The sequence below is a fragment of the Lycorma delicatula genome, chromosome 9 (genome assembly GCF_047948215.1).
Source record: "Lycorma delicatula isolate Av1 chromosome 9, ASM4794821v1, whole genome shotgun sequence".
Taxonomy (NCBI): Eukaryota; Metazoa; Arthropoda; class Insecta; order Hemiptera; family Fulgoridae; genus Lycorma; species Lycorma delicatula.
The window spans coordinates 16,197,832-16,217,805 of NC_134463.1; the positions used below are offsets into that span (position 1 = coordinate 16,197,832).

Below are 19,974 nucleotides of genomic sequence, written 5' to 3' on the forward strand. Positions count from 1 at the left end.
AACTAACATTAGCCACTAATTTAGTTTGCAGTTACGACTACACACTGATGCATGTGCGAAAAATAAAAATGCCAGGTCCACGACCTGCTGCCAGCCATTAGTGCATTGCGTCATTGGTGGTCTCTTTTTAAACCATAGTCCCTGTTTCAGGACCAACATCAACAGTCTCCTCGGCACAACTTTCATTGTCCGAGGAAACATCCAACTCATTAGGAATATAATTCTCAGGCATTTCTCTCAACTTATCATGACTATACTTATAACTTCTACTACTACTACTTAAAGATTTTAGTGTGTACCTGTCGTTATCAAGTAATTCTGTTACTACGAATGGACCTCTAAATTTCCTATCGAGTTTCGTTTGATTACGTTCTTCGTTCTTAATCAAAACGTGATCTCCTATTTTAAACTTATTAACCTTCGCTTTATTTTTATCAAATCTAATCTTCTCATAATTAGCATTTTCCTCTATACTTTCAATCGCTCGTTGTCTTACATTAGAGATATCAATTTCATTTTCGTTGTCATCAACTAACAACCCGTAAGGTCTTGCCTTCTTACCAATTAATAATTCTAACGCACTAGATTTGGTAATACGATTCGCGGTTGAGTTTAAAGCTAGCTGAACTTCACCAATGGCGTCTTGCCATGGACGATTATTAGACTCAACAGCAGTGAACATATTTTTTAACGTACTCATTACACGCTCTACTTGACCATTTGCCCTACTAGTACCTGTAGCTATTAAATGTAAATTAATATTTAAAGATTTACAAAAGTCTTTAAAATCTTTCCCAGTAAAACATCTACCTTGATCGGCAATCACACGAGCGGGAACTCCCAATATAAATATTGAAGCCTTTGAAGCTTTAATAACACTATTACAGTCAATTTTTCTGGTGTGATGTAAATAAACATATTTGGTAAAACCATCTATAATAACAATAATGTATTCTTTAGTATTATTTTTACCGCTCATTTTACCTGTAATATCTATATGCACAGTATGCCAAGGTATGCGGGTCTTAGGGATGGGATGTAATTCAGCTTGAATTTTACCTGACTGAGCTTTAGAGAGTTTACAAGTAATACAATTGTCAACAAATTTACGTACGTATTTAGACATACCTTCAAACCAGTAATACTCATAAACCTTATCGAGTGTTTTATCCCAACCTAAGTGCATAACAGACTCATGTACATGGTTAATGACGGACCACCGAAATGCTCTGGGTACAATCGGCAAACAAAGGGTTTCGCCTTTTCTCTGTATTTTCCGGTATAGCGTACCGGCTTTAATTTCATAAGATTTTAAGAGATCTTCCGATAGCTCATCGCTTTGCAATTTGGTGACTATTTCCGAGTCACGCTGTTGTTCAGCAAGAAGCCAATCAACCGATATTTCCGCGAGGTTAACGCGTTTCTCTTCAATTTTATTAACCTGTTTTGTTAAATCGGACAAAGGGTTTCGAGAGAAGAAATCCGCGTGCGACATACGTTTGCCTTCTCTATAAACTATATCGAACTGAAAAGCCTGTAAATAAGCCCACCACCTATGGACTCTATCACTAAGATCAATCTTATTTTGAGAAGATTTCAATGAATTACAATCAGTTACAACAGTAAATTGTCGTCCATGCAAGTAATGCCGAAAATGTTTAATAGATTTAACAACGGCCATAGTTTCGAGTTCGTAAGAATGATACCTGGACTCGGCTGGGCTTGTCCTTTTACTAAAGTATTCAATAACTTTATTTTTACCGTCTACTTTATGCATGAGTATTGCTCCGTACCCATCGGAACTAGCATCGGTATGCAGTTCTATAGGATAATCCGGGTCAAAGATAATTAAGACGGGTTCGTTGGTCAAAGTATGAATTACTTTTTGTCGGGCGTTTTCATGTGTCTCAGTCCACTCAATATATTTTTTACCTGAGGTAAGAGCATATAATGGTTTCATGATTTGTGAAAACTTAGGGACAAACCGTCGGAAATAAGATGCAAGGCCAATAAACTGTCTAAGCTGAGTAACGGTCCTTGGAGCGGGTAACATTGTTAAAGAGTTTATTTTACGAGGGTTTGGACGAACTTGTCCTTCTTGAATCTCATACCCAAGGTATGAAACAGATGTTTTGAGAAAAGAACATTTTGAAAAATTAAATGAGAATCCCGCATCTATAAGAATTTTTAATACCACTCGAAGTCTTTCAAACGCTTCTTCTATCGTATCTGCAATTATCAGTACATCGTCTAGATAAACTACAACGAAAGTGTACGCGAGCTCACCCAATGCCTTTAAAATTGCTCTTTGAAAAACCGAAGGAGCATTTTTCAAGCCGAATGGCATTGTTAAAAATTCAAATTGACCATCAGGAGTAACAAATGCCGTACGTTCTATAGATTCCGAATGTATAGGAATTTGATGGAAACCACTGGCCATATCTAAACTAATGTAGAATTTAGCCTTTCTAAGTCTCGGTATTTGATCTAAAATAAGTGGCAAAGGAAATTTGTCTGCAACTGTATTTTTATTTAATTCACGATAATCGACACATAAACGATCCGATCCGTCCTTTTTCTTGACTAGTAAGATAGGACTAGCAAACGGTGAATTGCTAGGACGAATAACATTAGCTTCAAGTAACTCATTTATTCTTTCTCTAACTATTTGTCTCTCTTCTACACTAAGTCTATATGGTCTTCTCTGTACCGTAACGTTTGTATCTATTAAACGTATGTCAAGTTCACCACTGTTGACGCGAGTACGAGGAAAACCCGTAATAAAAGAACTTTCATACTCTTTTAAGATTGAGACTAATCTTATTTTATCATTTTTATCAACATCTGTATCAACATTATCAAAATTTATAATTTCGAATTTACTACATTCATTTGCTACTTTAGATTTACAGATTTTAAAATTATTTTGAGAAATATTTACTTCAAAACCCACGCTCAAAATTTCTCGACCAATTAAAATATTATAACTCAAATATTCATCTGGGACAACGTGAAAAAGGACCTCTAATGTAAACAAATCCATAATTACAATAGATAAAATTTGCATGCTACAATTTACTACAACATTTCCGATGCCTTTCAAAATTATTAATTCATTAATTCTACGTCCAGAAAACTTAATCGCTATCGATTCCTTTATTAATGAGCATTCCGCTCCTGAATCAAAACAATATGGAAACGACTCACCAAGATGGTTTAGAATACCAGTAGGAGCTGCAACTGTGCAAAGATTCACACGGCGTTCGACGCTACCATTCTCCTGGTTGTTCCCTGGACCGCTGCGGCTGCTACCTGGAGCCGTACAGTTTGGCGCAATATGACCAGCTACCCCACATTTGAAACACGTCACATTGCGCGATGAAGAGGATGATCCTTTGGAGCCACGATGGTTACTGCTTTGCTCCGCTTGCTTCTTCTTAAGTTTAGGACACTCAAACTTTTTGTGACCTATTTCCCCACAGAAATGGCACTTCCCTGAAGCTGCTGGCTTAAAACGCTTCAAATCGGATGTAGATGAGTTATCTGAAGCTGATATTGGTCTTTTTCGGGTGTAGGAAAAGCCTCGCATTTCGCTCAAAAATTCGGCTTCCGTTTTGATGTCGCTAGTTAATGCTACGCGCTCCACTCTATTATCAATATGGGTCAATCGCGCAAGCACAACCGCATTAACTATTTCGTCAACTGTTAAAGACCTCCAGCGGGCCTTTAGCGATGATCGAAGTCGAATGCCAAAGGCGCCGACACTTTCATCCTTGGTTGGTGCCTCCTGATGAATTTTCAGCACAACCGCTGTCGCAGTTTCTTGTCCCCCGAAGCGTGACACAAAAAGTTCTTTTAATTGAGGCCACTGTATACCCGGAATTGCCACTTGGGATAGCCACTGAGCTGCTGAGCCTGCCAAAGCTTTGCTAAGCGCAGATATCAATTCACTGCCTTGAAGAGGATTTTCTAATAGACACAGTTCTGCTGCAGAGCACCAAGCAACAGAATCCGATCCCGCACTCTCTGGATTGGTTCATCGTAAAGGAAAGTTGATACAAGTAATTTTACGGAAATTGCAGATTTTACACAATGATATGACGGTGTATTTAGTTTTTACCAAAGAATCGCGTTAGATACCAATTAGATCCTGGAAATTTTGGATTCAGGCCGCAAAAATAACCCACTGACTGATTACCAGCCTCTGTACATTTATGAAACAAAATCAACAGTATTGACGTACATATTCTCAGCTGCTGATCAGTCTGTAATTATTCACATATAATAACGAAAGTAATTATCTTAGAAAACTTGCTTTATCTGACTTTCGTTTTTACCGTATTTGAAATTTTAATACATGAATTTGACTAGAAATATTTGTATATCAATCATTATTAGAAAATTCGTTTACATTTTTCCAGTGGCCACTAGGAAATTATAATGTATCTTTAACAGGTAAATTGTTGACATTATAGTAAATAAATGTTTAATGTTTGTATTTTTTCATGGTAAGAAATTTATTTTAAATATCAATTTCTGTGATAATTGAATATATTAACTTATTTATTTTCATTTGCAATTTATCTTTATTTTAAAAATAAAAATATCATGCTGTAACAATATTCATTATATGTTTTTGTTCTACTGCATCATCATTAGACCAAAAATCTGAATAATTTAATGGTTAAACACATCAGAAATGTTTTATTGTATTTCTCAAAAATTTATTGCGTTGTAAAATCAATCTGCACTCCCATCAAACAGTTAACTCGTGAACTAAAAAGTCTTCTTTGCTTTCTACTTTATCATTTGATAAATTACAAAATATAATCATAAAAAATTGTTTTTATTTCAAGAAATGTCTGGAGTAATTTCGGCTATTGTTGAGTTGAATATGGTTGATAAAGATCTGGATATAATTGCATTTTTTACCGTTTTCATCTATTAAATTTACTGATTCTTTTTGAATAATTTTTCTGTAATAATGATATGGAAATTCACCCTTCATTACAATTGTTGCGTGGTTTTGCCTCACATGATCAAACTTAGCAAGCAACTGTACTAGTCCTAATAATTTGTCATTATGAGGGATGCATAGTTTATAGAGTTTCCCCTAAAACTGGTTGAAAGATACAGTGCGATTTTCATAAACTGAAAAAGAATATTTTGTTATTGTAAAAGCTTTCTTTTTTTTAATTACTTTTTGTTCTTCCTTATCTATTGTTTTTCCTGTTTTTTTAATCTCATTTCACTTTACACCCATTGCTCATAAAATTTCTTGTGAGAGACTAATTTTATGAATTTTCACTACTTAAAACCAATGATTCCAGTTATTAAATTCATCAGAAACTAATTTAGAATTTGAATTACTCAAAAATCCGATAGGAAATACAATATGCAGAATCTTTGGAAACAGATTAACTAAACATTGATGGCAAAATATTCTCAGATTGAAAGTCTTGTTTATTGTAATAAGAACTTGAAAAATGTGTCAGGATACTGATCAATAAAAATTTCAGTCAGACCTATTGTAATTAAACAATGACCAAGTATCACATCTGATTCTAGTGATAATATCCTTAAATCTCATACAGTTACTCAAAAATATTAAGCATATCATCATTGTTTCCAGTAAGTTCTACTTTTTAATTTAAATTGGTGATGAACCAATGTCTTCAGCAACTGCAGTCTGTTCAGTTTCAATATTCATAAACTTCCTAATTTCTTCAAATTGTTGTTATTGTTTTGCCCTTCTTTCTAAATCCATGATTTGAAGGTTCTTTAATATTTAAGTTTTTCAGATATTTTATTAATTTTTTTCATAACTCAGCATCAGAATATGTGAAAGAAAGAGATAAAAAATCAGAAAAAGTCTTCTTATTATGTTTTAAGCAGTTTTACTACATTTAAAACCTTTAATTAATGATTGGAAAAAATCATCTGCATTATCCACAAAAAAAACTTTGTGTTACTTTTTAATGATTGGAAAACAATGATGTTTCCAAAAAAGCATAAAAATGAACTTTTCAATAACTCATGTAAAATCTACTATTTTATCTTACAAAAAATATTTTTAATGTGTAACTCAGTGGATTTAAAAACTTAAATTTTTTTGCAGAAATACTTAAACAATTGAATATGACACATGTTGCATGCTTTCAACTTATAAAAGACTGCCGCTTGACTGTGTGCACCACATCCTTGTGGACTGCATATACTATGCAGCCTTATGTCACAAATTTAAATTTTTGAGGGACATATGGGCACATCCTAGGAATTGACAGGAATGTACTAGACCGGGAATTGCTACTTCTAAGAAGAATCGATATACTGAATAAAATTTAATAATAATCAACCATAATTTTTTTTTGTTGTTCATGTTAAATATTGCATCTTAATAATGGTTACATTTCTTATATTATTTTAGTTTTAATCTTATTACTATCTTAGTTTTAGCTTTCTTTTATTAATATTTTAATATCCGAGAGAGGACTTTTGTAAACTTTTTGACCTGCGTGAGGAGGTTGATTGATGGGGGGGGGTGAGCATTTTCACCCCCAAAAAAAATCATCTTATAGCTAGCTGCCTTCAGTACATTGTAAAATCTGTTGGGTTTTTAAAGAGGATGAAGCAAGACCAGCTTATTTAAGTTGGGTTCATGAAGCGTGCAATTTTACTTTAGTTCTGTAGTAATTACTGGGTTTAATTTGATTTATTTATGAATCTATTTTTCTCTCTAGTCAAAATTTTGATAAAACAAGAACATATAGCTGCTTCCCGTGTAATTTTTACCCCAAAAATGTTATTAGTTTAGCGATTAGTATATTAATGTAATATGTACATATTTCTGTTTTAGATTATTCAAGATACCAATGATTGCTGAGAGTGCTGGTCCGATTATGTGAACTTACTCTTAACACCTGCACACCTGCTTGATTCTCTGGACCCATAATATTCAGTGCGTTCTGTATAATATTAAAAATAGACTATAAAGTCGTCCGGTAATTTTTTGTATCAAGTTATTCAATTGCCTGCCCTTTCTTAACCTTAATTTACACCAGTGAATGTAGGATAGGAATATTGTAATGGATAGTATTCTTAACCCTTAGCAGTCTGTAAAACTTGAACCAAAATATTTTGTCAAAATAAGAAGTCATCGATTTTCTCTCTTAAAAAATCTAATTAGCAAATTTTTTGATGGTGGAATATTTCCAAGCTGCTATAAGACTTTTGTTATTATTCCCTTTCTTGAGAAAAAAGTAAGAGAATTACAACCTTTCCTTAATCACATCCTGCAATTAATTTCCAAAATTATAATGCAGTATTTTATACTGTCAGCATTCTCTTAAGTAGTTGAAAAACTATAACTGAAGTTTTTAAATTTTTTGAAAAGCTTAACATATCGGCAAACTTGCTGTTTAGTTTTAGAAAATAGATATTTTAATGATCCAGTCATTTCTCAGTTTTTGGAAAAATGTAATATACACCTCTATCAAACCAATTCACAGAAGTGATTTCTGTTATAATTTAATATAAAACTTGACTTTACAAGAAAGCGCCCACAATTACCATTTATAAATGATCAGCCATCTAAAAGATCTTCCCACCAATTTATTTTCAATAAAATTAAAAGACTTACACAAAACAATATTTCTTTATTGGTGAAATTTTAAGTAATACTAATTGAAAGAATATTAAAAAGCCAAATTTTCTTGCATCTCTTTACAATATCCACCAAATACATGAACAAATCAGTTTTATTAGCATCATCTGATTTATTGTTTATTATATGTTTTTGATATTTTCACATGTTTAAATCATTATTATTTCATGAATTATACTTTTCAATATGGACATTTCTATTTTTTATTATATATTTGATATTGTGTAATACTGCTCCATTCAAGATTTTCTCGTGATTTATTATTATTATTAGTTACCATTAAAACAAATTTTATAAATTAAAAGTTTTACTTTTATAAAATTATAATTTTTTAAAATACATTTTTAATATATTAATATTAATGTATTTTTAATTGTATTTATTTTAGAATGTTTTTCCCAAATAAAATAGGAAAATTAATTTGGTTCTTTAAAAAATCAAAATAATTTATTAATCATACTACTGCAAAAATACTTAAATTTTTTTATTTTACTTTACGGGCATCGACTGCTAAGGTCATTAGCCCTTGTCACATTCTTAAAAAAAAAGAAATTAGTATCACCATCTGGATCGTCATATGTAAGGGTGTAAAGGGCCTTTACATTTTATTTAAAAGCACAAACTACACAGAAACTTTAAGACACAACAACAACAACAACAAAACAACACTTATGGGATGTAAAGGGCCCCGATATTAAAATTTGAGATAAAAAATTCTAAGAACATTTATCTTCTTCTGCCTGTCTCGTTTATCAATTAATTTTAGCACCTTTTGGGCGACCAGAACCGCCGTTAAGCAGTGTGTTAGTCGCCCAGGATACCGTGGCAGTTGACTCCCCCCTATAGACAGTCCCGTAGGACGTAACCCGTCGGGATTCTCCCAGCGTCATAAAGGCAATCTGACCACCTGTTCTGTACGGCCAAAAAGCCCCTCGGCGGGGAGGCTACCCTTCTCGGTCCTGACCTGCTTGGCTACAGGCATGCATTGCGCCCACCCATAGCCTCACGCCCTCAGTCCACCCTTGGGGGTCTTCCATGCCATCATTGGACACACCCCGACTCGCTGCTCTTGAATGCAGACGAGCCAGGGTGGCATAAGCAAGAGGGCTACCTCCCATCACTATACGTGCCACGCTTCGAGACCCCTATATATATAAAAACTTCCTCTTAGAGATTCTTTAACACAGCTTAAAAATTTTTCCACTTTTACAGACTTCTAAGAAGTCCACTGACATGTAAATAAGCAACTCTATCTTTTCTTCATTTCCATTATCCAGATCAGCAGCAAGGTCATTTCTTAGCCAGAACCTCTTTCTGAGTTCCTCATATATTGTACACTCTTCTATTAGATGTTTAATTGTAAGTGTTTTATTACAAACACCGTACATTGGTCTCTCTTCGCCAGTTAACAAATATGAATTTGTTAATCGCGTGTGACCGATTTTAAGTCTGGTCACAGCTACTTGTTCACGGCGAGTCAACTTAAAGTCGCTTTTCCATTTATATGGAGAAGTTTTCACAGAGTTTAATTTTATATTTAAACTCCTCCAATCAGTACTCTACTTGTTTCTTACTATGTTAGTTAGACAGTTTTTAATATCTGCCACTCTTACAGGAAATGCATCTAAATCATCGCAGACTTTTGCCTTTCTGGCAGCTTCGTCTGCGCTTTCATTACCTGTAATACCAGCATGCCCTGGAGTCCATACAAATACGCATCGCTGTCCTCGTTGATTTAGAACGTAAAAAATGGACAGGATGTTTGCAATTAGGACATCCTTAATGTTTCTGTTCCAAATTGCAACAAGTGCACTTAAAAAATCGGAACATATTAGCACTCTCTCTTCGCAATAGTGTTGTGTGTAGCGAAGAGCTTGCTGTATGGCAGTAAGTTCTGCCGTATAGACACTGTCCATATCTGGCAGTTTCCAAGATTGGGCTTCTCCATTTACATATATGGAGCATCCAACACCATGTTCGGTTTTAGAACAGTCCGTATAAATTCTAATATGTTTTACGTAGTTACCGACGGTTGCTAAAAATTCCTGCTGGATGATCACTGCTGGCTTCTTTTATTTCTCCCTGAGAGAGATCCAACCTTCTATTTACCGCTGGGAAGAGCCATGGCGGTATTTCTCTCGTGGAAATTGCTAATGTCTCTAGAACAGCAATTTCGTGCTTTCTTCTTAATTCGTGATGCCTAATTCCGGCTGGTCTGGAATAGGTAGCACGATGTTCGTATAATGCAGCCATAGGATGATTTTTAAAAAGTTTGTTAATTATATGGGCAGGAAAAGCCCATACGTTTGCTGCATATCTTAACAAAAGGATATCTCTCTTCTATAATGTAGTGGCATTATTCCGGCTTCGGACATTAGACTAGTCGCCAGACTTGTGCGGAAAGCGCCTGTCGCATATCTTATTCCACTATTATGAATTACGTCTAACTTTCTTAAATGCGACTTCCTAGTGGATGAATATACAATACATCCGTAGTCTAGTTTCGATTGAACCAATGTCTTATACAATCTCAATTATATCTCTTTATCTGAGCCCCAATTAATGTTCGATAAACATTTTATAATGTTTAGGGCTTTTTTGCATCTATCACTCAAGTCCTGTATATGTAATCCCCACATAAGGGATTTATCCAATGCTAGTCCTAAAAATCTAACATTGTCCTTATATTGTATTGGATTATTGCCAATTGTCAACGTAGGACTTTGGTGAGGAATTCTCTTCCTACAGAAGTGTACACAACACGTTTTTTCTGGTGAAAATTGGAATCCATTATTCCTCGCAACTTCGTTTAGAGCGTCAATCGCCAATTGTAATTTGTATTTCATTATAGCTGGCATACGCAATCGCCAAATCATCAACATAGACGCTTTTGCTGATTTCTACTGGAATGGCTAATATCAGTTTATTAATAGCGATGATAAAAAAGGTACCGCTCAGCGGCGAACCTTGTGGTAGGCAATTTTCCAACATTCTTTCAGATGAATATTCATTGTTGACACGTACTTGGAAATTACGGCCGTTCATATAGTTGCTGAGTAAAACTGGCAGATTGCCACGAATTCATGTATCTGTAGCATTATTCCATGTCGCCAGGTCATATCGAAAGCCTGAAGATCAAAGAAGACTCGGACACAATGTTTCCTTGTAATAAAGCTGTTGTATATAATGTTCTCATTTGATCGGTGGTAGAATGGTATTGCCGAAAACCTGCTTGATATGGTGATATCAGGTTTTCTTTTTCTAAAACCCAAACGAGTCGATTATTAATCATTTTTTCGAGTATTTTTCCCATAGCGCACGTCAAAGAAATAGGACGATAGCTATTGGGATCTGTTACATTTTTATTTTTCTTCGGTTCTGGAACAACATGTGCTTTTTTCCACTGCTGCGGGTACATTCCATCCCGCCATATTTGATTATAGAGTTCTAATAATCTGCGTTTTGCAGTGGCATTCAGCTGCCTGAATATCATATTATAATGGATTTCATCCGGACCAGCAGCTGTGTTGCCCGCTTTCACGAATTCTTTCATTTTAAATGGTACATTATATGAGTAATTATACTCAGTTCTGAAATTTAGTAGACCTTCAAGTTCTTCTTTTTTCGTCCAAAAATCTTCTTCGTAGTTAGCCGTTTTGCTCGAAGTGATTAGATAATAACTCTGCAATTTCGTTTGGAGTGTCCTTAATTTCATCTTCATCTTGAAGGCTAGTTATGGGAGCAAAGTTTTTACGCCCACAAATCGCCTTCACTTTCCTCCAAACGACTGATGCAGTAGTAGGTCTGTCAATGGATGACACGTATTGTTGCCAGGATCGTTTCTTCGAATCTATCATGAGACGTTTTGCATACGCCCTGTATTTTTTAAAGGAAATAAGATTATCTGTGGTAGGACGTTTCTTAAAGGCGTTATACGCTCTTTTTTTTCTTTTAATAGCTTCACTAATTTCATCGTTCCACCATGGAACGGGTTTCTTCGTAAGTTTCCCAGGTGTTTTGGGAATATATCTGAGTCAAGTATCGCATTTGTTATAGCGTCGACATCGTCCCCGATAACTCCAGTTGTTTCGGGGAGTATCGTCTTAGCCGTAAAGCTCGTCCAATCTGCCTTATCAAATAACCATCTTTTAGAGATGGGGAATATTTTTCTTGTAACATCAGTTACAATTGGCACCGGGAAATGATCGCGTCCATGCAAATCGTCTAAAACATGGAAGGTGTACCTCGGTGCTATCGATCCGTTTATAAATCTATACAGGACGTCGATCCCTCTCTGGCATTGAAAAAGGTTCCTGACCCATCGTTTAAAAGAATAAGTTCGGAATTAATCGGGAACCTTTCCAATTCTCTTCCGCGGGGATCTACTCGATCCCCGCATTAAAGTCACCCACCAGTAAAACAGGTGGGGGAAGCTCAGAAACTAATTGCGCTATGTCATCCTCCTTCCAATCAAAATTCGGCAAGTATATGCTGCAGACAGTAATTTGAAGCGGATGCTTCATTCTAATGGCGACCGCTTGAGGGTTTGTATTTAGATCAACCGCTTCGGCGGTAGCTCTAGTCGATGTTAATATGGCTACTCCACCTCTAACTCTTAACATTTGGCGGTTGATCTCGCCGAAATATATCGTATCCTCTTAAGTAAAAAATTTAATTTCGGCAGAAATGTGTTTCTTGCAGACATATACAAATCGGGTCTACATCATGTACCAAGCGTTGGAGCTCATGGATGTTTGAAAAACATCCATTGATGTTCCATTGTACAATAGACTCGCTGATTTTAAATTAAATTATGACCTTGGTTTACCTTTCGGCCAGCCTTTTATCCTTTTCTTTTCCATACTGCGAACAGCTTCGTGTTCGCGGAGAACGTCGTCGCCCGTATAGCTTACGGTCTCCGAATCGGAAACCACCGAAGCCGCCGACCACGATGGACATGGATCGGCGCCGATTCAGAGGCGGAAACCTGACCGACCCCCGACACAGGGATCGCGCCAGTCACCGCCTCCGGGAGGTGGGATACTTGCCTCCCCTGTGTGGGTTTTTGTGGCCTCTGTGATTTAGAGGCCACCTCAGTTGCAGGAGGCTTGGAAGCCTCCACAACGGACTGCGAATCGATCACTTTCTTCTGATCATCTAGAATCTCTAAGACGGATTTGCTTCTGGTTTGGCGTCCGTTTTCTTCTGAACAGGAGCAACTTTCTGTTTCAAAGATGTATCTTCAGGAGGCTGTACAATTATCATTGGCTTAACAGCTTCTTTACTGCTGAAAGGCTTCATTTTATTTTCAATGATCCTTTCAATTAAGCCAGCCAAAGTGGGCGCAAGTTTGTTAATGATTACATTCTCATCAACAGCAGCCGCAGCCTGAGCATAGGTTGTTGTTGCTCTAGGTCTGCAGGCATTTACAATTTTCTTTGCTTCGAAGTAGCTCACCTTTTGCAGGGTTTTTACTTCCTGCACAGCCACCTCGTCTTTGTAGACAGGACAGTTCCTGGATGTACAAGAATGCTGTCCTTTGCAATTAATACAAGTAGGAGGCTCCTTACTTCATGTACTTCATCACCACACACGCATATTTGCAGTCTCTCACACCTAACAGCGGTGTGGCCAAAGCGTTGGCACTTAAAGCATCCCATTGGCTGCGGGACAAATGCCCGCATGTCCAATCCCTGCTCTTATCTTCTCCGGCAGAGTTGGCCAATTAAAAGTAAGAACATGAGAGGCCGATGTAGGTCTTCGCCATTCCTTCTCATGTTCAACCTCCGACACTCTAGTACTCCCTTCGATGCTAACTCTTCGACAATTTCCTGCTCCGTGCAGTTAAGAAGATCCCGACAGACCTCAACACCCCTTGAAGTGTTGAGGTGCCGTGGGGATCGACGCGTACAGTAAAATCTATCTTTTGGACCCCTAGGATCTTTTGAGACTAAGCATCATTTACAGTCTCTACATGAATTCCAGTAAAAGTTTTTCTTATTTCCTTAACAGGGCCTCCAGCACATTTAGTTATTTCCCGAGCAATGAAAAAGGGAATCACCCTCGAGAAATTACCATCCTCCTTTGTAACCAGATACTTAGGTTTTGGAACATTACTATTCTAGAAGAAAACTTTTTGTAAGCTTCTTCTAGCCTCAACTTCAATTTTCTTTGACTCCGCGCTCTTTCTCCGTTTTGCCTCAGGCGAAACGGCCGGTTCTAAACGAGGGTGTTTACGTGAATCCTCTGCCACATTTTGATTTTGATCAGTTTGCAAGACCATTGATGTAGTAAGGCTAGCCACCGGGGTACACCCCCACTCCAGGGGTACCAACCCTGGAGGTCCGTCTCGGCACTCCGGTGGAACCGGCATATGTCTTTGCAGAGAGCAGATGCGCAGTCTCTGCACTGACTCCAGGCCCTTACACACCGAGGCTTTCAGGGCTCCCATGCCCCGAAAAACATGGGCACCTTAACTACATGCTTGCTATCGCGGGGGGCATGTGGACAACGAAAGGCCTCTGTTATATCTGCAAATAACTTCGACCGTGGCCGCCATATCACCAGCTCCAAAGGTGGTATCAATCCATAATTGTCAGTCCATAATCGTTAAACATTTCGTACCTGCAAGTGGCCGCGAAATCCAGTCCTGAAATTCGGCCTGTAGATGTAATTCGGCCGAAAAATAGCATGTCCGAGAACAACACTCGGAACCCTGTTAGCCAGCTGCATGAATTGTACGTGAGTACAGCTGTTGCCGGCCTGGACGTGGAACGTAGATGTTGTGTTCCAGACGTTGGGATTACCTACCTCAGGGCATTATTATTATTATTTTTTTTTTTTAACATCTGAGACCACCGTTTAGGTATTGATTCAGAGGATGAGATATGAATGATTTGTATGTGAAAATGTCATGCCTGACCAGGATTTGAAACCAGGACCTTCGAATGAAAGTTTTTCAGAATCTTTTGTAATCTAACATTCCCAACTCCCAATCAAACCAAATCATGAGAATTTTCTGTAATTCTCAAAACATTAGTGCTAATTTTTTGCCAATTATTATATACATTTTTTTTTTAATTTAATTTTATCTCTTTTTATTAATTTTACTTTATATATATAGCTATAATAGCTACATTAAAGGAAAAGTATGGTGATATGGTGATCATGTCAAAAATTGGGTTTATTTCAAATTTATGGCCCAACTAATTCATCCAGACAAAAAATACATATGTATATATATGCATGCTTATGTCACACTACTTTTATCCGTATATCTTAGAATTGGCCAAACCAATTTTCTTCAAATTTGGCTCAAATATTTCTATATATGGGGGATTGATTACATACATTTTTTCAAAATTTGTTCAGTAGGTGGGAGGGATATTGTAAAAAACCAATTTTGATTTTGTTTAAAGGCACTTAGAAAAAACCTTTACTATGGCAGGTTCATCTATATTACATAAATAAACAATCATAAAAAATTATTTTGAAAAATCAACTACACCTCTTAGAATTGGGTTATGTTTTTTTTGCTCTGTATCCCTTCAGTTTCAAAATTTAAAAAGACTGTTCTGATATTTTATATATCACATATAAAGCTATCAAAAAATGTCTACTTATAAAAAAATAAATCCTGAACCATAAATACAGAAAGGTTTTTTTGAAAGTGTGTACATTCTTACTTTAGTCTTTATCAGAGGAGGTGTTAGATTTAGAGATACTCATAGGAACTTATTAAGCTTAACCTATATATGAATATTTTCAGAAAAATTTTTTTTTTATTTATTCCCCATCTCCAAAAACAATAAGATTCTTTTTTTTTGTTTAACTCAATTTTCAAATGCTAAATTTTTTTAACTTTTTCTTTGTTTTTATTAGGTAATTAAAATTTAAGTAGATTTGGTCCCTGTTATGTACCCGGACCCAAAATAGAAGCATTTTTTTTTTATTACTATCATAAAAGTTGTAACATAACAGTACTTTCAGTTTTTTTAATTTTTACAATTTATAAATATATTAATTGTTATATTGGAATTAAATACTTAGTTTGAATTGTTAGTATTATATCTTTAATAACTATCTAAATCTGTATTAGATGTGTATACTTTTATTAAAAATACTGTGTTTACTTATGATGTGCTTTCGATAAGATTTTTTTTTAATGTTTACCATTCAGGTGCAATATCTACTTATTATTAATTTATGTATAATCTGTATTTTAGATTAGCTTATCATTAAGTATACATTTAAAATAATGAAATTTAATTGTTGCTAATTATTTGTTACAGTCGATAAAAGACATTTTGAAACTAATGACGCTAATAAATACACAAATGTAACATTTATTATAAAGCGTTTTTGGAATACCTTACATGTAAGTCAAATAGGTGTAATGTTTTTTTTAAATTTTTATATCTATTATGAGTGTATTTGTTGATGTGCATTTACAGTCAGTAAATCTCAAGGCTGTGTGAATTCTTATAAATCTTGTTTTAATTAATTTATTTGTAAGAAAGAAATAATCATTGAAAGAATTAATAATTGGTGCAATTTATTTTATCCCTAACACATTGGAATGGAAAAGTCTTCTGTATCTCAGTTGCCTTACCTACTGTGCTTCTGTATTTAGCCCTCATAAAAAAAAACCTGGATCCTTGAAATGAATACATTTTTTCATAAATACTTAAATCCACTTTGTGCAAAAAAAAAATACAAAGCAATTTGTTTTAATATTAAGCAACTTTTGCTATAAAATGAAGAGAAAAATTATAAAAAAGAAATATTGCTGATAGAATTTAGCTGCCATTTTTCAGATTGATAAATAAATTTTCTTGCTGAATATTATGACACTGAAGCTATGGCATTTGTTAAAATCCATTTAACCATTTATTTATCAGTAACTAAAATTATGATTTCATTGGTAATTTTGTCCAGTCTCACTCCATCTATCTCTTAGATAATTCCAGTGAGTCACATTGATGAAAGTGCATCTGCAACACAGGAATCAATATTTCAAATTCTCTTAGATTATGGTAATGCAAAAACGCAACTGATTACAGTACTAATATTATCCATTAAAAAAATGACATTCTGTTATTAGTCGATGAACACTTTTACACACAGTAATTTACTTAGAAATAATAAATAATCCTATTGTTTTTTATGTGTAAGTGAATATAAACAATACAAATAGCATAACTGATACATAAACTTTCATGATTAAAGTTTATTCATGGCATCATTCTTTTAACTCACATAACATCATTAAAGTTTGAACAATCAAGATTGGGAGCAGTGTTTATAACCTGTGACTGTAAATACTAAAAAATCCAGTAGAAGATTTCTCTTCACAATTTTCTGGTTTTGAGTCAGACATACGTAATATAACCCATGCTATTAAGCGTGCTTTTCTCTTGGACAATGTGTGTTTCTTGAAAGGTCTCTTGCTAAGTAATTTATAAGTATATAAGAATAGAAATATATATCAGCTGGTATTCCAGTTTCTCATAATTTGAAATTTTGCGATACTGATTTGCGTTTCTTCTTTGCTGTTTAAATTCATTGATGTTGGTATCATTACATACATGGCATCTCACTTTTGTGGTTAATTTCCAGAAAGATTTTATCAGGAATTTAATCTAGTTTTCAGATAAAAATGTAGATCATTTATAATAATTTATCTTTTTTGAGTTATTCACAAAAACCGCATCTTTAATCCTTCAACCCTTATTATAAAAAAACCACCATTGTCTGGTACTCGGGAGTCCTCAGTTTCATAAATTACATGAAAAAACAAACATTTTCTTTGTGCCAAACTTTTAGTTAAAAGAAACTTCTTTTTAAAAATATATTTTTAATGAACTGTGAGTGTAAAGCTTGATCACTCATTAAATAAAAATGCTGGTTAAAATCTGTCAAAAACACATACCTTATTTCTTAGAAAACATACTTACTTCTTAGAAGAAGAAGTTAGCGAGTATAACAAAAATACATATTTTGTTAGTGCTCTGAGAAATTTTTATTTTTTAGCTTGAATTTGAGTTTGGTATATATCTCTCATATTATGCTGATTATTTTTGTGTAAAAGCTGCTTAAAATTATAGTTATTTTTTTATAAAACTTTAAAAAGAAAGAGAAAGAACTTATTTCAGGCTGCATTAGTACAAATTACGAGGTGTGATCAAAAAATACAGTGAATAATTTTTTATTAAAAAAAGTAATAAGGTTACATAGAATTCGATTTAATCCCCTTCAAAGTACTGTCCTTGGCTAGCAGTGCACTTATCCCAACGTTGACTCCATGACTGGAGATATTTCTGGAAGGTGTCTTTCAGAAGGGCTTTCAGCTGCTCGGTCGTGGCCCTCTCAATGTCAACAATGGTGTCAAAACATTTTCCTTTAAGCACAGTTTTAATTTTTGGGAAGAGCCAAAAGTCGCATGGTGCTAAATCCAGTGAGTATGGGGGATGTGGACAGACAGGAACACTTTTTTCGGCCAAAAACTCGTGAATGAGAAGCGAGGTGTGACACGGCGCATTGTTGTGGTGAAGAAGGAAGCCATTGGTCCATTTTTCTGGTCGCTTTCTTCGTATGTCGTTAAGTTAAAATGCTTTGAACGGATCCGTACAAGATATTAAGGTCTTCCGATAGCTCTCGAATAGTCATTCGCCAGTTTGAACGAACCATTATTTCCACTTTTTGCACATTTTCAACTGTTTTTGAGGTTACTGGACGTCCCGCACGCTCGTGCGGGACGTCCAGTAACGTCCCGTCCTGCTCGTCTTCAACAGACTCATTTCCGTTTTTAAATCGGTCATACCACTTGTACACAGTCTTTAAAGTTACCGTACACCGATTCTAACATTTCGTGAGCTTCTTTGGCACTCTTTTGCAACTTAAAACAAAACTTAATGTTAATGCGTTGTTCAAAAAACATGATGCGCGACAGTCATGATAAACACAACCTCACTCTGGCAGCTGACTGACAAGCTCGAACGTGTTACAACTTGTCCCTGCCTGTCTCAGTTGACCACGCTATTGGACAAATTACAGCATATGGATGTAGCGTCGGCAGTTGCCGCTATAAAAATTCATTCACCGTATTGGTTGATCACACCTTGTAATTACATAATTTCTGGTCACTATATACTGGATATGAGATAAGAAATTATAAATTACAGTACAGTTAGAATTCTGTTTGTTTTCAGAGAATTGGTTAAATCTTACATGTATAATATCTTGCTTAAGGTAAATATTATCTTGGATAATGTTTTTATAATTGATGAAAAATTTTAAATTACTGAAAAAGTGTGTCATGATTTTATTGTTATTAAGTAATAGGAATTGATAGAAGTAATTAGCTTTTTGTGTGTCAGATATGATGTAACAATTCAGAAAGAATTATCTAGCTTTATTAATTTTAATGTTGTTTTTGGCTTATCAACTTAAATATATTTCTTCAATTGGCTACAGCAAGGAAGAAATTAAACTATTGTTTAATTTTTAGGAAAAGCTTAAAAAAAAAATTGAAGTAACTATGCAGCGTAAGGGTGTATATAACAGTTGGTTTCATCTTAGGTGCAACTATCATTGAGGGAGGATAATTTGGAAAATTTTAAATATGGTTCTTTAAAATGGGTTTACAAAGGTTGTGAGGTAGATTTGTTTTAAAAAATTGTGAAATAACACTAAATCACAATGAAATAATTCTAGATTTACTAAGACAAAACAGATTTTTTAAAGAGTGCCATATTTTATGTAAATAAACAATTAGAAATGACACATAAATGATGAATGGTCCCTTGAACATAGTTTATCATAGTCTTTTTGAGAGCTGTTTATTTATTCAATTATTCTGCTGAATGCAGTTAAGAGAAATTTGGAAAAAAATATCTGTATGGCAAAAGAGAGCTCTGAGAAGTATATTTAGATTGCAACCTTAAACTTATTGCAAGCCTCTTTTTAAAAATCTTCTCATGTTTACAGTTCCATGTCTGTAAATTATGTATACAAACATAATTAATGTAAAAATCAATCACAAAACAAAACCTAAAAATTGGAATGGTTCTTCTCATAAAGTTATTGTAAGAATGTTTAAAATTTATTCAATACAGCTAGAAAACATAAATAAGGCTCAACAAATGGTAAATGAAAAAAACATTAAAAAAGAATATTGAAACTATGAAGTATGTGTTATTACTATGAAAATACTAAAAAATACCACTAATTTGCATAGTTTAAGATCAATAATATAAAATAGAAATTTCGCTTTATATAAAACACTCAAAGTGATGTATGCTGTACAATTT

The 19,974-nt window shown here is 34.7% G+C and overlaps 1 protein-coding gene across 3 annotated transcripts in view; it reads left to right on the forward strand.

Annotated features, from left to right (window-relative positions):
• The window catches only part of LOC142330281 (angiotensin-converting enzyme-like), a 102,426-nt gene that overhangs the window by 37,226 nt on the left and 45,226 nt on the right, over positions 1–19,974 (forward strand). For all 3 annotated transcript variants that reach the window (XM_075375469.1, XM_075375472.1, XM_075375470.1), the window contains exons 6-7: positions 6,857–6,958; positions 15,955–16,040. The gene's annotated coding sequence lies outside the window, so the exon portion shown is untranslated. The remainder of the gene's footprint in view (positions 1–6,856; positions 6,959–15,954; positions 16,041–19,974) is intronic.